The sequence below is a fragment of the Bidens hawaiensis genome, unplaced genomic scaffold, assembly GCF_021521415.1.
Source record: "Bidens hawaiensis isolate Kalapana, Puna unplaced genomic scaffold, B.hawaiensis_p1.1 tig00001463_1, whole genome shotgun sequence".
In the NCBI taxonomy this organism is placed as follows: Eukaryota; Viridiplantae; Streptophyta; class Magnoliopsida; order Asterales; family Asteraceae; genus Bidens; species Bidens hawaiensis.
In genome coordinates, this window is record NW_027491083.1 from 2,523,526 (window position 1) to 2,532,802 (window position 9,277).

The following is a 9,277-nucleotide window of genomic DNA, read 5'->3' on the forward strand; positions in this document are numbered from 1 at the left end:
TTGTTTACATGGCATGAACGGTATAAAGACACACGTGAAGACCAATTGAAAGCGACAAAGACAAAAGGTTAAACGAACTCTAGCAATTGTCAAGGGGGATGTTAGTACATGAAATGTGACAAATGCTGGGAGTTGTACCGACGAGCCGCTTTGTCTTTGCAATGAGACTACAATATGGTGAATGAGCTTGCTTGAAAGAATTAACGAATGGGAATACAAAAGGAGTTAACGAATGTGCAAACTTGATGATGGCAAATGAAAGATTGATGCACGTCTAACAAATGAGCATGCACTTAACAAATGTTAATATCAAGGTCAATCATAACGAAAGGGAGGTGGTTGTGGAGCAGGTAACGAATGGAAGGAATTATGTCTAACGAATGGGAGCTACATAATTCAACGAATGGGATGACTACTAATGAATGTGTGCATGTGTATAAATAGGATTCATTAGTTCTCATTTTTTAGTTAGTTACACATAGTTAGACAAGTTCCAACGAGTTCATTCATTCTTACGAGATACATATTGTAACGAACCTCTACCGAAATTTATACACGAGCTTCAACGAGTTAATACTTACATCTTGTGTACGTGCTCAGTCATTTTCATTCATCGATTAGTACCGAAACATTCACCGTGCATTTTCGGTTTCGTAGATCAATATCGAGTTCATCGATCCTTATCGGGAAAAACAGTAGTGGGCGCCATGGAGGGTGTAAAAAGCCCCCAAAGCGCCGGGAACACCGTCCCTGGGGGAGCTTTGGGGCGTTTTGAGCTTCAATTTATCTCTCAGCGCTTTGTACAAAACGCCCTAAAAATTTGATAGTGGGGCTAAGAGTATATATAGTGGACCAATAGAATTTGTGAGGGGGTGCTTCCCCCTCCCTACACTACGTTCGGTCTAACATATGGGGCTACGTACCGTACTCATACCAAATGCGCTCACCATGTTAGCTTCAATATAACTAACTTAGAAACTTATCATATGAGTTGATGGTTCAGTGATCCCTTTTGAAGGCGAAATCAAAAAGAGGAATGAGGCAGAGATGTAAAAACATGATCAACAATTATGATTGGTGCATCATTAGGTCCCCAAGAACGGGCAAGGCCATATTAATTCTTAGGCAATACCAGGATATATTTGTAACTAACAGGGAACTTGTCAATACTCTCGGCTGATGGGGTTAAGTATTTACCCTTGGTGTGTGTTTGAAGAAGTCTTAAAATTAAAACAAGGAATTTAGCTTCTTAAACCACTTTGTCAAGAACAAATTGATAACGGAATCACAAACTAGCACACAATATTTAGGGTAAACCTCACATATTATTATACTCAAGAAACTAGCTCAAAACTTGAATACAATAATCCCTCTCATAATACCATAACCCTAACATGGTTATGTATTTATAGGGAATCCCTAACTTGGCCAACAAGTAAAGCCTAAATATAAAGCCCAATTGTAACCCATAAACCCATTATATCATTAATGAATTCCATATGCCCAATAGGTCTAATCCGGTCACCTACACGTGACGGGCCTAATAAGATGGAAATTACCAACACTTTGGAGGAAAAACTTGAAACTTGCTGGCCGTGAGAGAGTCCACTTCCACACTGTCCGTCTCGAGGTTGGCGAAAGCTATCGTCTTAGGCAAGTATCTTGAGTTTGTTAACTTTCTGCAGTTTTGTCGTATTGAAAGTCGTATCTTGCATGTACAATAAGGAAAACTTGTTTTATCAAGATAACTCTTTCTCTATACGTTTACTTATCACTGTGTCAATAAACAAAACAAAGTGACATGTTTATCTCGGCACAGCAATTTCACTAACAGAAAATTAAAAGAAAAAATCTAGTTATCAATTTTTTATAGGATAAATAAGAGAATTACATTGTAGTTTTTTGTTGCATGGACATTAATATGATTTCCACATGACTTGTCTCGTCTCTCATGTGCCACAAATTAAAATATTGTGAATTGGTCCATATTCATCTGATAAAATTATTGTGCCCATTTCACAATGCCTACAATATCATTGCATTTCATTTTTTTTTTTGTTATTGGAAACTAATATTTGCTTTCATAAACATATTTTATTTTCTAAAAAATAGTCTTATGACAATAAACACTTTTAGACTTTATAATTTTATTTTAAAAAACACACACACTCACAAACATTGGTTGTGGACAAGTTTTTTTATATACAAAAACAATGATTAATTACCACTAAAACAAAAATAAAATGTGATAGTCAAAAATAAAAAAATAGATTATTCTTTTTTATAAATGACAGAGGGGTGGATATGAAGGATGAATGGTATGAACATGCTTTTGGATTGAATGGTGACAAGGGAACATTATACTAGATCTTGTAAACCTTTGTTTTCTATGCTTTTTTAATTTGCTACGTTTTAAACATCATTCATTCATTTGATTGCTTAAAAACTATTGTCTAGTTTTTAAATAGCAAAGGGTCATGAAACCTAGCTTCCATCATTTGTTTCGTGATTTTGTTGAAAGATCAATGCTCATTCTCTTAAAAGGTAGATTTTGTTTGGTATAGATGAAATTTAGTTGTGTGTGAATATGATTTACTGGTTTGTGTTCTTAGTATTCACAAGAAACTAGCATGTTTATTATTGAAGCTAGCCATGATGAATACATGACTCATGAAGTAAGAAATGTTGAACAGAAATTAATGGTGTTGGTTATTTTCCCTTATATTGTTTATGTAAGTAATAACTAGTATTAACTACACGCACGTTGCGTTGGGCATGTATAGTTATTTTTTATTTTTATTTGCTTATTTATGTTTGTTATTACTATAGATATTAATAACAAACATCATAATTTTATTAATATTATTACAGATATTAATATTTGGTTTTCAAAATATTATTAATATATTTATAGATATTAATAATTAGTCATATGTTAAAAAACGGGATTTTCTAGCATGTGTCCTCAGACACATGTAAGAAACATTAATTAGATTAATATTCATGTTAATTTCATATTAATTGTAGTCTTAATAACTACCATATTTAACATTCTATTGTTCCCTTCTACATCTTCACTCCATTGATTACTACCAAATAAAACTTTTCTAATTCTCTATAAAATTACTATTTCATCTCTTCTAATATTCCATCATTTTTTATAAGTATTCACTATTAAACAACACATTGTATTACCTTTTTATCTAGTTTTTTAAGATCAAATAATATAAAGCATTACTATTGTTCTGCAAATGGATGGACGTGTTCTTTTAGAATTGAATGAGCTTCCTGTTGAAGAATATGTTATTGAAGAACAAAATGAAAACATGAAAAAAATTGTGATGAACCATTCAAAAAACAAAGGGACGACCTAAGCAAAAGCGAATGAAAACTGGAAAGGAATTAGCGAAACAAGTAAAACATAGCAGACTTTGTAGATCTTCGAGTTACAACTTCAGCACATGTCCAGAGCGGCATGCTTCTGATGATGCTAATAGTGCTCAACAATTGGCTAAAAAAAGAAACCTTGATATGCACGGTGAAGTAGATTGCAATCTTATATTTCATTATAAATGTTGAAAATGCATCTTCTTTTGTTATCATATAATAATGAAATTACTTCTTCTTTTGGTTTTTAAACTTTTATACTTTAATATTAAAAAAGTCAGTGTTAGTTTGGATGTACAAAAAAAAAGTCACTTTTATATTTGAATATTCTTTACGTATAAATGAATAGAAAACTGGTGGGAGATGGTAATTTTAGATGGAATTAGAAAATTTTTATTTAGTAGTCATTAATGTAGTGAAGATTTAGGAGGGAACAATATAATGTTAAATATGATAGTTGTTAAGAAATGAATGAAATTAATATAAAATTATAGTTTCAATACGAATATTCATATAATTAATGTTTCTTACATGTGCTAGAAAATCCTGTTAAAAAAAACTAAGAAAAACCTGGGATGCTCCCATTAATAGGAAGCGTTAAAACACTTCATCAAAATCTCACTTGTGTTTTGTATCCGTTTCAATTTGTATGTATACTAGAATGCATATCGTTAAAAAAATAAAAAAAATTAGGGCATGCCATGTGGTATCCACCATTTGGTTCCCCGCCCCATTTAACCAATAACATGTAAAAAACAAATTGAATAGGAACTTTGTGAAACAAAGTTTTTTTAACGGAGCAGATTGGGTGTAGTAGTCACATTTACAATCACGATAGAATTTGAGTTGATGAAAGTGAAGGAGTAAGAAATGATAGAAGCATTCACCGCAAAGATTAACAACTATTGTGACATCTGTTAATTTTCAGTTTAGTATTTATATTTGTTTACCCGACACGTGTTTGTATTCATATCTTACTATCATTAATAAAACTCGTATTTATTAGTATATGTTTATGTTTAGTTCATTTATATTGTTATAGTATTTAAATATGCTAAACCATCTTTAAATTCACTTATTTTGGGCTAAAAACGCATTTATGGGAATTACAAGAGACAAAACTGCCAAAAAATGAAAAAAAAAACTGATGAAGCACCCCCTCATAGCGTGATGGGGCTCATGCCCCGCGTGGCGCGACCTATGGGGCTGTGCAGCAAGTTTGTTTTTCACACACATTTAACTCAGTAATCCATTCTAATCTCGTTTATTGTTTAAATTATTGACTCTAGAATGTTCCAGTGTCATAATCTATCGAAAACCCATCAGTTTTATTCTCTAATTCATGATAAATATGCAAACTTGATGGTTATCTTCAGACTTTTATGTTTTATACGAATTATCTCAAAGTTATTGATAAACATGAAGCTTAATCCGATTCCTATATAAACAAACGATCCTTTGCCTTCATTCTCTACTAATCAACTCGCAAATCTTACTTTCTTTCACAAATTCAAGTTCAAGCAAGGTGTTCTTCAAGTAGGTGACCACGAAAAGTTAAACGAGTCTTTCAGTCCTAAATCATCTAGTTCCTCATTCAATTATCGGGTAAGTTTGTATTTTCCAATTAGTTATCAACCCTTGAACGAAAGCCCTCATATAATTTCAATATATTTGGGGGATTTCATGTTCAACTGAATCAAATTCAATTTAAGGTTTATGTTATGAACTATGTTAGGATTCTAAATCTCAATCTATGTTAATGAACACAATCACAACTTAATAAAACAGTAAACAACTGATCGAATTATTTGTATGAATTAGTATCACTTTAATTGAATTTATATTTGAACTATAACTCAATTAGTATTTAACGAAATAATTTAAGTAGCATAAATCATAAATATAATAATAGGTTTCATATGGAAGAACAACTTTTCGTAAATCATAATCGAAAGATTACAAGCTATTTCTCCCTCTCAACCTTAGTTCATTTGATATGGTCTAAAATATACATATTATTATATAAATATTTCCTACAATATTAAATACTTTTCAGCCATGTTTGTATTGAATATTATTCTTATATAGTCCATATATGAATTTTAAGAGTTTGGAAAGACAATGAGCTAATATTATGTATTTTTATTAAACTTGAGACCGACTGATGAATGGTTGATTATTTTTATTATTCACCATTGTTCGTAACTTAAAAAATATTAATAATGTCATGAATATATTAATCCTAGTGATAGCTGGAAGTAAAAAAGTTAGTTACAATAATTGCATTCAACAAATATATATACGTATGAATTAATTTCTCTGCAATATGATTTGTTGGTTAGAGTAAATCAAAGACTCAAGCTTTGAATGACGTTGTGGGCTTTCGGTAACCAGCCCACCAAGTTAAGTGAACACCAAGTAATTTGGGTTCTAAAACGAATATAAACAGGAAAAAGGAAGTCGGTTAGGGGAGAGCTATATATTATTATTATTATTATTATTATTATTATTATCATCATTATTGAAAAGAAGATTAAGGAGAGGCATAGGGTTTTGTCAGTTGTTCTTTGGCATAACCCTATGGACATCACTATTAATATTATTCAAAGGCAGATTGGCTGGGATACAAGAAAGAAGAGAAAAAGTCCTTGGTTTAATCAGATAGCATCCAGGTTTAAGACATACTCATCCTAACATCCTTATTATTTGGTTTGAATTTATTATTTTTGTCATGAATTTATTATTTGAACCTATTTATTTTCTTTTATTCTTGAGTATGATTGTTGGTTAAACCTCTTAGACCGCCTAGGCTTATGATGAACCTTTGATTGACGTTTTATTTTATTTTGAGATTTGCTTTTCATTATGGGTTTATGAATCATTAAATAGTTTAATATTATTAATTTAATGCATATGTATGCTTGGTTTTATTTGGTGAGTTTTATTGTTTCACAGAGTCTTTGGTGATTGCCTGTCATATAATAGGATTCTGTTAGGTCATTCACTGTGTGTTGTTGATTAGTTTGTGATTGATTTATAATAAGATCATAGAAACAATATTATTAACCAAATAAATAAAAGTGTGCTTCTAACCTAAAGAGCTGTAAGGTGATAGGTTATTTAATAGGTCTTGGTTGATTAAGATTGCTAGATTTAGTTATTTGTAAGGAGTCCGTCTATGTTTGATTTTTCAAATTTGTCTATTAATGTTGAATGAATTTATTAACATGCCTTTGATTTCCACGCTGTAAGGTAGGATTTCGTATAAAAGTATTAGTTCATAATTAATTAGATAACCGTAAGAAAGTTTAATTTAAAACCGGTGTTCTTAAGAATTTACTAGAAATCCATAGGTGTCTTCTTGAGTCTTATTCGGGTTTTCTTTTAAATGATTATTTTATGATCCCGGTTCCATAACGAAGCATTTTCTGATTATTTGATAATTGAACTTTGGGGATTCTAGACTAGGTGGTTTTTCATCGTCATCTGTTTTCAAATCACTTTAATTGTCTTTTGTTTATTTAAATTATTTTTCTTAATTAGTTTAAAATTAGTTTTCAGTAAACCCCCTCAAAATAATAATAAATAAATAGCCGTGCCTCTAGCTAAGTCTAATTTAGCTAATTTAAGTAATTTAAAAAGTCTCGTGGGTTCGATATCCGGACTTACTTAGCTGTACTAGAGTCGACCGGTTCACTTGCCGGTTAGTAGTTTTAGTCGAGTTAAGATTCTAGTGTAACATCCCTAATTTTCCAAACCTGTATTTGGTACTCATGACCCGACCCGTTCGGGAAATTTTTACACTAAAAATGTATCACGTTTATCGAAGAATTTCTATACAAATTATATTTATTTAATATATAAATAACTTTGGAAAATGTACATATTTAACCCAAATACAAAGTTTAATCTTTATTGTTTCCACCTCAAAGCTCAAGGGATTAAACTGCAATTTATGCTTGTTATATTTATAATCTTTGGTTCCTGATCCAAGATCCGTGACCCATATCCATATGCTCGTACCCGTGAACCCGTTTATCTTGCTTGATGCATAATCTTCGTCCTAAACTCGGAATTTAAACTTGGTTGTTATTCTCATTTCTATTTGCGGTCTAACCGTCATAGTTAATTAGGAAACAAGATCAATTATAACGCGTAATGATTCATTTAATAAACCGTCATGACCTAAATCGACTATATAACTTCAGATTGACAATAATGAAATTACTCGCGTCTACACATCTCTCATCCCAACGCCTACTGAAGCCCTCCATTCAATTGGATTATCGACGTCTCTGTATACCCTGCCCGTCGTGATATAAGTCGGCCCTGTTAACTCGCAATTGGCTCGTGTTTAATCATCGGATAGGTAAGTAAATTATATGGTTGAGTTCGTTTTGGAATGCTTTACAAAAGCCTTAAATAAATTTAAACAAATGATTAACGGATTAAGCGATTTCAAAGTTAGGGTTCATAAGCAAATTAGGTTTTTATTAATTTCAATATATATTAAACCGTTTATAACTCATAACCAACTGACACACCAGCACAGTTGACTGGTGTGTGTGTGTTAATTCCTTTGAGCCGGCCTTTGCCCGAGGTCGAGTCCCATAGCATATGTTTTTGGGGTATTTTCATATTTTTGTTGTTCTTAATTCTCTTAAATGATTTGCTATATATTATAATTAATATTAAATATCAACTAAACAATATTTTAGTCAAGCCAACATCCTAAAGTTAAACGTTTCGTGTCGGCTAGTCTCGTTACAAGTTTCGTGTATATATATATATGTATATATAGGGTTAGGTTATAATAAGAAGTATAGTTTTTATAGGAATGATAGAAAGTAATCTTTCCATTGATTTTGAACATAGAGGGTTAAGATTAGTTTAGGTGGAAATCATGTGTGAATATAAGGGAAATGACATGAAAGGAATAACACATTTGTTGACTAGTCTCTCTCCACATGCAAGGCACATGCCAAATTCCCCCATCATTTTAAAACGTCAATAATTTTTTTTACGACACTTTTATTGAAAAACAAATTCACCATAATAACGAGTGTCTTTTTATCTTTTATATGAGTACCATATTGTTATATAAAAAATAAAAAAAAATTAGTGGGTTTTTTACGTATTGTGTTTTACCAAAATTGTGTTATACAATTGTATTTATCATTGTGTTTTTTACATTATGTCATACAATTGTTTTTTATTGTGTTTTTATCATTGTGTTTTTTTTCATAGTGTTTTTTTCCATTATGTTTTTTACATTGTATTTTTTAAATTGTGTTTATCATAGTGTTTTCCATTGTGTTTTTTTCGGCGGCCATTTTCCGATGACTTTTTTTCGGCGAATTTTCGGTGAATTTTTGGGCGATTTTTCCGGCAAAATTTCTCGAGGATTGTTTTCCAGTGACTTTCTGACGACTTTTTCGGTGAAATTTTCCGGCGAAATTTCCAAAGACTTTTCTGGCAAGGTCGCGGCGGTGGGTGACGGTGGGCGGTGGAGTGGTGGTGGTTGTAGGAGATGAGTGAATATGTAAATGGGTTTTATCTAAGTCGGTTTTTGAAAATTAATTTAAGTGGGTTTTTATATTAAAGTATTAAGACTAAAATACCCTCCTTTCTAGCCTTGTTAGAAAAATCAAACTTCTTATTTGAACATAACCCTGTATGTATGTATGTATGTATGTATGTATATATATATATATATTGTTAATAAATCATTATTATTTTATTAAAAACTGACAATAATATTGAAACTTCTCATTGTTGAAACGTCTTGATAAATTTACTCATATTTATATATTATATATATAAATATATGTATATATATATGTATTATTTCTAACACAAAATTTTAATAAACTTGATAAATGCGTTGAAC